Source organism: Pinus tabuliformis, chromosome 1_2 (assembly GCF_031772625.1).
Source record: "Pinus tabuliformis cultivar Carrire ecotype Pingquan chromosome 1_2, CPIR1, whole genome shotgun sequence".
NCBI lineage: Eukaryota > Viridiplantae > Streptophyta > Pinopsida > Pinales > Pinaceae > Pinus > Pinus tabuliformis.
In genome coordinates this window covers 10,395,999-10,408,655 of record NC_142298.1, presented here as the reverse complement: position 1 = coordinate 10,408,655, position 12,657 = coordinate 10,395,999, and the positions used below count along the sequence as shown (strand labels likewise).

At 34.8% G+C, this 12,657-nt stretch overlaps 2 pseudogenes across 1 annotated transcript; both read right to left on the bottom strand.

The window, feature by feature from the left end:
• Positions 1 to 5,457: 5,457 nt before the first annotated feature.
• LOC149204060 (uncharacterized) lies at positions 5,458 to 6,828 on the bottom strand (annotated as a pseudogene).
• A 595-nt stretch (positions 6,829 to 7,423) lies between these two features.
• On the bottom strand, positions 7,424 to 11,932 carry LOC149204059 (laccase-12-like; annotated as a pseudogene). The gene is made up of 4 exons (XR_016253004.1): positions 11,910 to 11,932; positions 9,897 to 10,144; positions 8,912 to 9,040; positions 7,424 to 8,471 (listed from the first exon to the last, which is right to left on the bottom strand). The product of XR_016253004.1 is annotated as a laccase-12-like (transcript).
• Between the last annotated feature and the right edge of the window lie 725 nt (positions 11,933 to 12,657).

The following is a 12,657-nucleotide window of genomic DNA, read 5'->3' as shown; positions in this document are numbered from 1 at the left end:
TTGTGATCTTGTCATCCAAGTGTATTGACGATGTCCTTGCAAAAATATTTTCATACTTTGTTTGACATGTGTGTTTAATACTAAAGAATAAGTTTTGAACAAATGAGATAATTAATGAGTGGCTAATTTTAGATATTTGATAAATTTGAGGATATTATTGACCCTCTTTATTTGGATCCATGTAAGAAAAGAAAATGGCCAATAGTCGTGTTTTCATTTTGTGTTTTTGAGGTTGAGGGAGTAAACACATAGGACAACATCAAAACCATTTTGGAAGTTTGGATCTAGCCCTGCCAGCTTCAGAGAGGGATCTCTCTGTAAAATTTAGCTTTGTTTTTATGTAAATTTTAGGCTAGTTATGACTGTACTGATTGTTTTGATTTAATTGGTTTGGTTGATTTGAGTGTTATAATTCCATTGGGCTATGGAGTCTATAAATTAAACTGGATTTTGCATCAATTTTTAGAGGAGTTCTCATAGGGCAAGCTAGGTTGCACTATTTGGATCTTTTCAGAAATTAAATGGATGGTGAAATAGTAAAAGTGTAAGGTTCAGTAGAAATCAAGGAGAAATTAAGAATTCCTTGATTTGACTTCAGTGGAAAACATTAAAATTACCAATAACCAAAATAGGGTGCTCTAAATAACAAATCATATTTATCACAATTGTTGTTAAGTAATTCAGATTTTCATAATTACAGAGAAAGAAAAACAATGTTTAAACAGATATATAGAAAAGACACGTCACCATTTGATACACCACATGAATCTTTTGAAAGATCCTTGTATTATTGATTCTCCAGTACTTGGAAAAATACAATATGCAGAAGAAATTACATTCATAAATCAACATCTCTATGAAGTATTTATACAAATTCTAAACTAAAATATCTTGAAAAAATATCAAGATTTGTTACAAATATCTCCAACTATATTACACAAATAGAACTAAAATATAGGGCATTCAAATATAATGAATCTACTTGGCACTATCTTTGTGGATTATTGGTGACAAATAAGAGCAATTCAAATTTGATGGCAACTCTTATTTGATGAGGTGGCATCCATGTCACTAACTGTCTTTGAGATTTTTCCTCCCAAAATTCTGAAAAATAGGGTCTTGTAATACCTTTGTATATCCCAAACCATAATAGTTGTTAGAAAACTAAGAGAGGTTTTTGTAAATGATGATGTTGGAACAAAAACATCTTCAGTTTTTGAAAATTCGTTTCTGGTTATCCAAAATATGCTCTGCAAAAAGGTGACTAAAACAGGACATTGCACTGTCAACAATGTAAACTTTGAAACGGGAACTGATATTGTTACCCATTTCGTAGAAATAGCAAAAAAGTGACCTGATTTTGAAAAGGGGTGATGCAGAACGAACATGTTTTTTTTAGATCATAGTTTTTGGCACTTTAATTTTTTTATGTACATTACGTTTTAGAATCATTTTAGAATGGTAGTGATTGTCATGTTGATTTAAAAAAGTGAGTATTCTGCATCACCCCCTTTTTTTAAAAGACCTGTTTTTTGGCTTTAAATTTTCTAATGTATAAAATGTAAATAATTATTTTGTAAATTTGATCATTTTTGAAGTGGTCGTTTTCTTCACGTTTTCTTGTTTTTTGTTTTAATTTTAACTTTTTTTTTAATGAGGTTTTTATTGTTTTGCATTTTTAAATTAGGAGGTCGATATTTAGAATTTTCGATATTCTACATATTTATACATCCTTAATTAATTTTTCAATCCACATGAAATAATTGTTTCTGAAAAACAATATTTTTTAACAATGAACATAAAAATAACCATTTTTAACATAAATATAGCTAAAAAACTACACGTTTTGATAATTTTTTGGTAGAATTGACATGTCAAAATCACAATTTTTACACGAAAATTTTAACTAAAAATGGTTAAATAATAGTTTTTTTTATGAATTTCATGTTAAAAAAATAATAATAATAACTTTTTTTTCAAAAAATAATGATTAACTTAAAAATTAATGCGAAAATCACATCTTAGAAATATTGAACGCATAACAACCTTAATTGAGTGTTTATTCTTTTCATAAAATGTCAAAGTCAAAACATTGCAAAGCTTTATTTCCAAGCATAACTTAAATTTAATCAACAATGTCACGTAATCCAAACTCTTCGTCCTCTAGGGTTTCATCATTGTCTTCTTCCACAATATTTTCTGCTTCCTTTTGCTCATTTTCCTCTTCTAATGGATCTTTGATGTCTGCGAATCTCCCAATGTATGTCTTTCCAAACATTCCATGTAATGGTGGGCGGGGTTCCTTTACCTTTTTTGCCACACATGATTCACTAAAGTCCCCTTTCTTCAACCCAATTTCTTGCATTGCATCTGGAAGAAATTGAAAAGCATAATTCTTTGTTGAATGAAAGGCTGAAATGTTTAAAATTTTTCTTGAATAACTATTTCAAATAACCATTTATGAAAAGATGTTAATGCAAGCACATAGAACCAATAAATAAGATTTCAAAGATGCAAGAGAATGTTATTGCCTAGTGGACAAATATCTAGTCTCTCTACAAACAAGCTACACCAAAACCATAAAAAAAAAACTAAGCAAGTTATTAAACCTTCCTAATTTTAGTTTATTAAGCATAGGTCACTATGTGTTAAATATCATAGTCTAAAAATAAAATAAGTAACTTGCACCTCAAACTTACATTGAAAAGAAACATTAATACAAATGATCCAATTTCAATTGAGAACAATAGTTTATTATGAGGAAAACAAAAAGAAAAAACCCTTCTAATTCTAATTGAAACAAAGAGAAAATTTCAATATAAAAAACTCAACACCCATATCTAGATACATTATCACCACATCTCTTTGACTACAAATCAAGCACTGGAGAAAATTTTTAATATAAAAACCTGAGCATCCATATATAGATACATCAACACCCCATCTTTTTGAGTAAAAATCAAGCACTCCTCTTTGTACATTAAAAAGGAGGGATGAATCAATCTATCTTGGTTTATGAGGAGCAATGAAAGGAATTTTTTTTGTAATCTTCTAGTTTAGATCAACTAAATAAAAAGGTGTAATAACTAATCATTTAGTTTGGGTTGTTGTTTCTAAAAGGGTATGGCCCAAAGCTTAATTATGTCCAATGTCACTTCATAATCTAATGATATGTAAGAAAGATCTCTTCCACTTGAATTAATAAGACACTAGAAACCTCACGTACTCAAAACAAACGTATTGAAAACCAATTTGATTCAATAGACCTAATCAAGACAAACATACAAGAGAATGTAAAAATGAACATTTGAGTATACTCAAATCTTGAAATTTGTGATCCCAATTCATAATTCTTTATTTATTTCTATCTCATCATACGTTAATTATTTTAGCAAAAGAAAAAGACACCTACATTTCTATCTTATTCGGAGTTCATTATTTTGGAAAAGAGAAAGAAACCTATGTGTTCATCTAGAACATGGAGAAGAGGTAAACCGTGTTAGATTGTCTCTTTTTCTTTCACAATACACACCAATAACCACTCTTTTTAGCTTGCCAATATTATTTAGCATCAAAAAATATCTGACAATGGAAGATTGGCAAATATTGTGTCATACACAATGATTGGAAAATATTGCGTCATACCCAATGAAAAACAGGATGGGAAGAAAAGAAATAGATGTGGCAGATCCATGGGTGAAAAAGAAAAGTCATAAATACTAAACATATTGCAGATTTTTATAACTTCTTGCAAACCTGGCATAGATGCCTAATCTATGCATCATGAATAAGAGATTTGGATAGGTTATAATTCTAAGCTTAATAGAATTGTCAAAACTTGTGACTTTACAAACTCCTTTTTGTTTGGGCACAAGAAGGTCCTATAAAACCACAAGCACTTCTACCTTATTATTCATGATGATGCCAAAATCAATAAACATATTATAAACCTTATGTCACCTCCTCAACGCCCATGCCACTTTTATAAAATAAAATGTATTTATCATTCTACTCAACATTCATTTTTATCAAAATTCAATATTTTCACAAACATGAAATCACTTTAAAACATTTTATACCAATTTTATTAGTCACTCAGCTGGGAGAATTGTCCACACCGCTGATTTGATTTGACCGTGTAAAAAATCATTTTTATATAACTAAAATAACCTAGCAAATTCAGTAAAACCATTTGAAAAGCTTTGAATTTGTCAATACAAAATAAGATTAAATACACTATTAAGAAGGAATTTTATTGACATCTTAGCCAAATATTTATGGTGAAGATAATGTGATTGATTACAAATTTGTGTCATATATACTGGTATTTTTTTAGATTTAAAACAAAGTGATATTAGGAGCATGATTTTCAAATTACAATTTCCCTCTCTTAGGTTACCATTCAAAATATGATGGATTCCATGATATCATAAGATGATTTCAGGGTGTTTCAATGAAATGAAGATTTTTCTTTTCAATTTTGGTAATTATATTTGTTTTTATTAAATTTTATTTAACTATAATGATATGTTATAGTTTTTAATTTATTTTAGAAAATTGAATATGACTTAAAATTGCGATATTGTGTGGAAGTTTGACATTTTAATAAATTTAAATAGAGAACACCCCCTTCAAAGGGTTGGACTGTTGTTCCATGGGAATTTTTCGATGACTTAGTCTACCAAAACGATTACTAGAGATATGACTATAAACCCCCACATATACAAAAATACTTTAGCTAATAAAGCGGTGAGCACAGCAAAGATCTTTTCATACCTGCACTCTTTAGTGATAAGAAAACATCACAGATTTGTGAAAGCCCATTTCCTTGGGAATCTAAAACATTACATATGAGTTCAATACCATGTGTTTCAAAATTCGACATTGTTTTTATAAAGTTAACAAAATAATTAAAATAGCAAATGGGGCAATTCGTAGCAGATGGGGGCGATTCTGAGAATCGCCGGGTGGTGGTCGATTCTCAGAATCGACCCACCACCCGGCTATTCTCAGAATTTCAAAACCCAAAGCTTTTCAAATGGTTTTACTGAATTTGCTAGGTTATTTAGTTATATAAAAATGGTTTTTTACAAGGTCAAATCAAATCAGTGGTGTGGACAGTTCTTCCAGCTAAGTGACTAATAAAATCGTTTTTCATTATCAGGAGAACAACATATTCATAAACCACCCCCAGGTCACGCAAGTGTCTGCATGCCCTAGCCAGTGTAACCTGGAAATGCGTCCCCAAAGCCGAGTAACAGGACTGCCGAGAGTATAAATTTGTCAATGCAACGAATTATGCTGGCACGCAGTTATTCGACAAGCAATAGAGTTGGAGTACCAACTGGTTTTCAAATCAATTTCAAGGCTTCTGAGGGGGAACACTCTGGGTCCCTCAATTTTCAGAATTGAAGTTATGGATGCATACCAGAGCTGCAGCCCTTATTAATTGAAGTTTCATTTCAAGCAATTAAAGTTCATCTCAGGAAGGCTGCATGAAAGAGAGAAAGCAATTATGTCTGAGATGGAAACCCATTCTTCATCTGTGAAGAAATTCACAATGGATGCCAGGCATTCTTGCAAAATGCCAGAAAGACAAAGAAGTTTACGATCTAAAAAGAACCGTGTTACCATGACTGCCAAATTCTCTGCTTCAGAGGCTGTTAAAATAGACCTCGACTTCCTTGCTCGGCAGCAAGCAGCCACAAATTTGACCCAAGACCGAATATTCTCTGGTGGCCCATCGTAGGAAAAATCATCTTTATCTTGTGAGAGCATCCGCTCATCTCCCATACAATCTTCCAAATATCCGTATATTTGAACAGTTTCTTTAATTTGATCATAGGTAGGAACCCAATCAAGAGTACAAAAGCTTGATGAACCCTCAGTTCCTGAAAGAATGATGCTGCATAAGAAATCACAAGCAGACATCTCCACATTTTCATTTGACGTGTGTGCCATTAAATTGAAGGCCCAACATACAGTAAAATCATCACAGTGACTATGAGATAAAATCAAGTTGAGAAGCCAACACTTCTTAAAAGCTCTACCATGAAAGACTCTCCATTTTCAGCACTCAAGCCTGTTGTCAACGGATCATGGACCTTTTTCTTATTCCTGTGGACATCACCTATAGTGTTTTGAGTTTTTTTTTTCAAAATGCGAGGCGGGATGAAGGATTTGTACCTGAACGTGCCGAATTATTTGAGATCGTGAAATTGATGTCAGAGATCGAGTCGTGGGAAGTGATCCAGTGCCGTTTGTTTTCTCGCATCCGCTTTTGCTGGACACAACATCCAGGCGTTGAACATATTGCAACATGTGGTGGATCTCGTCTATTGTTTGCGATGACGTGTTTGCTTGTGACAGTTCGATAAGAAGACGTGATGAAGCCGTTCATAATGGAAGACGGTTGTGTGCCTGAACTGGGTGCAACTGCAGGCTGTTGACGGGGTTGAAGCCAAATCTACCCGGAGCCTTGCCGTCAAACTGGTAATTTACTGCACCACCGCTGTTTTCTGAAAGTTTTTGCAGTAGGGGACACACATCAACTGTTGGAACAACCAGTTTTGGAGAGGATTTCTGAGAACCAAATATTCTTTCACCCCATGATGACTTAGTCTACCAAAACGATTATCAGAGATATGACTATAAACCCCCACATATACAAAAATACTTTAGCTAATAATGCGATGAGCACAGCAAGGATCTTTTCATACCTGCACTCTTTAGTGATAAGAAAACATCGCAGATTTGTGAAAGCCCATTTCCTTGGGAATCTAAAACATTGCATATGAGTTCAATACCATGTGTTTCAAAATTCGGCATTGTTTTTATAAAGTTAACAAAATAATTAAAATAGCAGATGGGGCAATTTGTAGTAGATGGGGGCGATTCTGAGAATCGCCGGGTGGTGGGGCGATTCTCAGAATCGACCCGCCACCACCACTGGTGGCGGGGTGGTGGCGGGTCGATTCTGAGAATCGCCCCACCACCCGGCGATTCTCAGAATTTCAAACCCAAAGCTTTTCAAATGGTTTTACTGAATTTGCTAGGTTATTTAGTTATATAAAAATGGTTTTTTACAAGGTCAAATCAAATCAGTGGTGTGGACAGTTCTTCCAGCTGAGAAACTAAAATTTAATAGTAAATAAAAATCAATTATTTGATTTTTGTTAGTTGATTTTTTTTTACTGAGATTAGATTTCAAGACATTCTCAGAATCTGCAATCCAAATATAAGAAATTGACAAATATACAAAACCAAAAAACAAAAAAAAAACCACCCAAAAATCTAGATTGCAGTTTTCTGAAATATCTCAGAAACTAGAATATTGCAGTTTTCTGAAATATCTCAGAAACTAGAATATGAAGCGAGGAAAAATCGGTAATTTGACTTCTCTCAATTAACTTTTTTTAAGTTCCTATTCTGAAATATTCTCAAAATCTACTTCATTCATTGAAAAAAAGGAATTGAGATCTGTAATAAATAAACAAATATCTAATACAGGGAACCAGTGAATCTGCTGACCAGGATTGTTAGCAACGAATCTTATAGCAGACCATCCATTCACCGGCACACCAACGGTGTTGCGCTGTGGAGGATCGATGAGGTTGAACGTCAGAGGGTCACGCTGTGGATCGAAGTTCCCGAAGCCCTCTCCCACGATGTAAAAATCGTACCCATGGAGATGAACAGGATGATTTTCTCCAGTAACTATACTGGTTCCCTGAAGAATTATTTGCACTGCAGAATTGTATTTGAGAACTTTAACTTTCGTGCCTAGCACAGGAGCCCAGAGAGCCGTGCTTACGTTCTGTGCAGTATAATCGAATTGCACGGGAGGGTTATCGGGGAAATCTTTGGTGAAGACTCCGGGAATTCCGAAATAATGAGCTTGAAGGAGAGAAGACGTTCTGGGAAAGACGAATGAAATGTTGTTCATGCTTGCTGTGGATCTTTTTCCGTTGGGGCCTCCACAAGGCTGCCCTGGGCAGTCCAGCAATCCTAAGCCAACGTGATAAAGAGATTTTCGTCGATATTAAGGGGAACGTTGACTGGGTGGTCCGGGGTGGCCAGACTCCTGAGACCGGTGGTGAATTGGGTTACAGTAGCAGTATCGTTGTAGTTGGGAAGATTAGGGGTAACTGGGGACGAAGCCGAGCTTCCTTCATAGTCCAGAATGGCGGTGGTCGTGGTATTATCGAATTGGACTCCCTGGGTACTCGCGTAAGCTCGAGCAGCCATGTAGTATTTGGCCACGGGCTTATTTGCAATGAGGAGGACGTCCGTGGTCTGACCCGGGCCAAGCATCACAACCCGGGTGTGAAGTAGCTTTGTGTAGGAGGCATCCACTGCAACTACCAATAATACGTGATCTGCTACTGTGAAAAACAGTTCTGCATTGAGGGCAGCGTTGATTATTCGAAGAAGATAAGATTCACCCGCCTTCACAGAGAGACGATAAGTATCTGCATTTGCCATTACAGAGTGTACAGAGTGTCAAGAATTTTGATATTTAACATGCTTTCGAGATGGTTGATTGAGAATTTAACACTTCAGAGTAATTCCAGAGCTATTAGATATAGGTTATCATTCTTATTTCCTTTAGATTTTATATTTTATTTTAAAATAGAGTTAAGTTTAACTATTTTACTCAATAAATCACTTTATGAGATGAAGCTAACACACTAACCCACTTTCTTCAACCTTACATAAATCAATTTTCTGAGAAAAAGCTAAAACACTAACCCACTTTCTTCAACTTCTATGAATCACTTTTGTAAGATGAAGCTAGAAAACAATACCCACTTTCTTCCACCTCCATGGATCACTTTTTTAAGATGAAGCTAAAACATTACCTACTTGCAAGAACCTGATAAAAAATTTACATTAAATCAACCTGGACTACCTGAACTTGAACAAGGATATAGATCTCCTGGTTGGGCATTTATGGTAAAAGCGTCGGATATATTTGGTGGGGCTCCCGTGCGCGTTGCCTGATTCACCACATCGATAGGGTTACTATTCCACCACTCCCCTGTTCATTCGAAAAACAATCAGTAAAAAAACAAAAATACTTTACGTGGTTAGAGTAGAAAACGTATGAAGAGAGAAAGTATGGAAAGTTCACTGGAGGTTTTTATTTTTCCATAGTGTTTGATGACATAAAATTTAACAAAAAAATAAAAAAAAGGTTAGGGAAAGTTCTAAAATTTTAGAAGTTTGGGGTTTAGAAGAGACTCCCAACCACAATCGCTATGGCATAATGCTTTGGGTAATCATAAATAAAAGTTCAATCTATTTTTGGTTGTATTTGATTTAAACAAATTACATGTTTTGGATGGTTAAGTGAATACTACATTGGTGTATGAGATTTTTTTATTTGTGTGATAAAAAAAAAAATTCATCTCAGTGATTTGACTGCTAAATCTATTAAAATATACAGACTCTATCTTTCTAATTTTGAACCTGTGACTTCTTAGAGAAAAAGAAACTCTTAACAATTAAACCAACTCAACTTAAATAATAAATCAACTATTTAACTTTTCTCCTCTAAACTATATTTTCAAAATATTAAATTTAACAACTCTGAATTCACCACCACCGTGTGAGACCTGAGGACACAGAATTTGCCTAGAGGTTATCTTACTTCACACGGTATCTAAGCAACCCACAAAATACCTCTTACCTATCGACCTCCTATATAAAGATGAAAATAAAGATGAAACAAAAACTTATTTTTCCAATCAATCCGGTTGGACATCCCATCAAAAACAATAAGGCAGGGTACCATCTGCTCTTTAGAAACTTTGACAGATAAGATCTATAAGCTAAGTAGAGTAGGTGGAAATTTGAATATAAATGATGCATCCCTTGATATGTGGCGTGGCTACCTAGCATGATGGGTTCAGTCTCGTGGCAGGGCTGAGGAAATGGATATGTCGTCCCTGGCTTTGGATTGATAATCAAAGCTCCATAAACTGTAGCTCTCAGCCACGAGCTGTGCGCATGCCACCATAGAGTTCCTTCTTGGCCTTCAAGGGTGAATCTGTACGTGTAACTTCCTCCTGGGCGAATGGGGCACTGCGTTATGAACTCGGGTCCGTCAGCCCATGCTGTGCGTACCTGGCGCACTCCATGCCTGCAAGCAATGAATTTCTACAATAATTATTATTGCTTTCAAAATTAGCAATCGTAATAATCAAAATTCTGTGAAACTTCTTTGTATGAGGTTAGGATTGATTAATAGTGGGGGAAGCAACACACTCAATAACCATATTAATAGGGGTGTCTCCTTATATTGGGTGTAAATTCTTGACCTAATTGACTTTTTAGAATTGTTGCCAAGGGAGATGTTTTTATGTTGTTGTTAAGATATTCGTAGTGAATTTGATAAATGTAATCGTTTCTCAATGGTAATTTATGTTAACGGAGGTCCAAACTTAGTTTGCTCATTTTGGTTGTGTTTCCCATTGTGGTATTAGCGTCCATGTGCTCCTCATGAGTCACCTGCAACAAAATAAGACAAACACAAAATACCATGTAACTATATTTAAAACGCCATCAAAGTTATTATTGTGGTTCATAAGATGACAGTGACAGTGACCTTCCTTTAAAGGTTTGGAAATAAATTAAAATAGATTATTATTATGGCCTTAGATACTCTAATCAAAGTAAATCGAGTGGTCGTAGGTAGCTCATCGTATTCTCCCTACATGAGGGGCATGATTTCACTGATGATACATTATTAGGATTGTGATTGATACTAGAGTTATCTTCTGGGAACTTGCTTGTTTTTTCCAATTATTTCATTCTTGAGAGAAAATCCTCTGGCATCTAGGTTTGGGATTTATTGATAGCAAATGAAGTTATCCTACCTTCATTTCTCAAGAACACATTTATGAGGGAGTAATAAGGTTCTTGAGGTGTAACTGAGTTGCTTTAGCACAAATGAAACTTGCTTCTGGGATTCCTTGTGAACTTTTTGTGAACATATTTTATGGAGAGGGTGATCAGTTTAGCGAGGGTCATTAGAGGAGATTCACTGTAATCTGACTCCAGTTCCTCTTTTTAGCGAAATCCTAGCCTCCTATGAATTTGTCATGCTCAAAATTAAAATAAGGATAATCAGAAAAATGTGCTTGATGTGATATGGTAAATTTGTCCATCTATGTTTAGGTGTAATAACCATGGCATGTAATGGTTGAAAACATGTTGAATTTATACTTAGGAAAGAAAAATGATATTCTACCAAAAACATTAATGTGTTTTTTTCCTCATAAACAACTTTGTTTGGCACATAAAAATTTGGTTTTACTAGCATTTTTTAAAAAGTTTGAAAATTGACCCTAAAAAAAAAATCATCATTCTAGTATCATCACTTTTTCGTTTTGAAGCTATATTTTGCACGAAAATTTCATATAAATTTCGTAGTCACTGCCATTTTTAAAACATGTTCAAAATTGACCCCTTAAAAATAAAATCATCGTTCTAGTATACACACTTTTCATTTTTAGCACTGTTTTTGATGTTTTTTCAGGATTTTTTGGCCAGAGTTCCCGTTTTGAGTTTACAGTTCCCATTTCAAAGTTTACATTGTTTGTCGAAAAAATAAGCTAAAATGGTCAAAGTGTATCTCTGAATCCATTATACCTATGTGAAAATATAGATAGTATTTTCTATTTTGGAATATTATGAACCAAAACCTCTTCCATCTTCCCAAGATTTGTCTCTGATCATCCACAATATTCTTTGCAAATAGGTGACTAAAATAGGAAATTTCTGGAAAATATGCCTTCAAATAATCATTAGTATCTCCCAAACCATGACAGATGTTACAAAACTGAGATAGTTTTTTGTACAAGAGTTTGTTAGAAACAAAAACCTCTTTTAGTATTTAAAAATACGTTCTCAGTTGTCTATAAACCATGTTTGCAATTACTAGTTTGTATAGGGAAAAACATAGTTTTACTTGACCATGAAACAAACATATGACGTGGAGGCGGGAGGTGACATGGAGGCACATGGTTGGTGGAAATATGACTAGGTGTCCAAATAGGAGTGGAATATTAGGAGTGACATGGTGGGTGGACGTTGGCATGGGAATAATAGGCGGAGGATACGTGGCGGGATAGGAGTGGCGGAGGTGTCGGGCATGGACGAGGGGGAAGCGATTCTCGGAGGGGGTAGGTAGTGGAAGGTGGTATAGTCTAGGGGATGCGAAATGTGTAGGAATTATGATACAGGTGTTGTCCTTGATGGAAACTCACATAGATGATAGTTCACGGTGCAACGGGTCAATAGCAAAGGATTACAGAGATTGAAGAAAGAGAGTGGTTTAAGAAGTATACGTTGGTTCACTTTGTCCAAGTAGCATGTACATGCAGGTCCACTGAACAAAAAGAACATATACGTATACACGCACTTTCACAAGAAGAAAAGCGTGTATATGTTGGAAAAATAAGGAAATTCAAGAGGAGACAATACCAGGGGTCAATACCACGGTATTAGCCCAAAATATTGAGTAGAGTAACGACTATTTGATCCCACCCAAGAATACCATGGGTCCTAAGTGGTTTTGGTCTGAGGTATTGAGAAAGGCCAAAAATTATATAAGGAGGAGAATATCATTAGGCCAATGTGTGCAACTGAATT